This window comes from Lepidochelys kempii, chromosome 1, assembly GCF_965140285.1.
Source record: "Lepidochelys kempii isolate rLepKem1 chromosome 1, rLepKem1.hap1, whole genome shotgun sequence".
NCBI classification, from domain to species: domain Eukaryota; kingdom Metazoa; phylum Chordata; order Testudines; family Cheloniidae; genus Lepidochelys; species Lepidochelys kempii.
In genome coordinates, this window is record NC_136380.1 from 133,348,639 (window position 1) to 133,350,077 (window position 1,439).

Consider the following 1,439-nt stretch of genomic DNA (forward strand, 5'->3'; position numbering starts at 1 on the left):
AGCGGCCAGGCCAAATTTGAGTGAGTGGCATTGTGACCTAGCACGTGGGCCTCTCCATGAATTTGGCCTTTAGGCATGTGCCTGGCTTTGCCGAATCTGGCCCCATATGTGTTAATGTGTGTGCGTATAAAAATACAATATATTATTTTATTTATATTCTGCTTCATTTCAGTGGACCTGCACTTGTCTGCATTTGCCCATGACAGGATCTGGGCACTTCTTGAAGATCTCCAGACCATGACCTCCTTGGCCACTAGTATTCACTTCCAGATAGTTGGCCTTGCTTTGGGTACGTTAGGCTGGATCCTGTGCATCATCTCAATGGGACAAGTGCAGTGGAGAGTGTGGCATACAAGTAACACCACTATCATCTCCTGTGGCATCGCTTGGGTAGGCATCTGGAAAGTTTGTTTTAACAGTCACGGCAAAGTCTCCAGAGACCTTCAAATAATGTTCTGTCACAAATTCCGTTTCAATGGTGCCTTCATTCTCCAGTAAATTTCTGTTGCCCAGGTCCTTTTATTGGCTGCTACAGTCCTGGGGGCACTAGGAAAAGCTTTCACTGTCTTTGCTCTGAGGAATATTTATATGGGAATTCTTCTCAACAGTATGCATCCGATGAAGTGAGCTGTAGCTCACAAAAGCTTATGCTCAAATAAATTGGTTAGTCTCTAAGGTGCCACAAGTACTCCTTTTCTCTTTTCTCAAAACTCAGACTGTCAGCTTTTTCCTAACTGGGGGAATCTTGAAAATATTTACGGGTGTCTGTGTCTTAATTCCAGTGACCTGGAATTGCTATTCTGTAGCATACAATTGTGCTATCCCACTTTTTTCTTTCTACATGCCCTCCAGCCCAGAGGCACAGGAAGTTGGTGCTGCTATTCCTGTTGGGATCGTGTCTGTCATCTTGCTGATGATGAGTGGGCCCTTTTTCCTTTCTTACAAACATCCTGTGATGCCAGATGTTACGGGTGCTTTCTGATAACAGACTTGAGCTGCATGAGAGAAAGCTGGAGCATAGCTACAAGACAAACATAGTAGCCCAGTGACTTTGTGTGTTCAAGGAGCTCTCTGGATTTGAAGTGACATTAATATGTTGGTATTGGAACATAGGGGCACACCAACAAAGTATGTGATTAGTGATTTTTCACTTAAACAGTTATTCCTAATAATTACGAGACACTGCTACGGACTTAACATTGAAGGGAACTGTTGATTCACTCTACAGTTGCTGACTGCTATCATTTGCCTTCTATATACAGGAACTTTATGTTTTTATTTTCTTTTAAAATAGGTATTTAACTTTTCATTGTTGACCTGTTCATTTAACTGAGTTTTTCCTATTGTAATCAACACCTGACACTAAAGTCTTTAAATCAAGATTGGCTGTCTTTCTAAACGATATGTGTGCAGCTAGTTTAACCAGAAGTTATGGCCTC

General features: G+C 41.9%; 1 pseudogene; it reads left to right on the forward strand.

Annotated features, from left to right (window-relative positions):
• Positions 1-237: 237 nt before the first annotated feature.
• On the forward strand, positions 238-982 carry LOC140903634 (claudin-34-like; annotated as a pseudogene).
• The last annotated feature ends 457 nt before the right edge of the window (positions 983-1,439 follow it).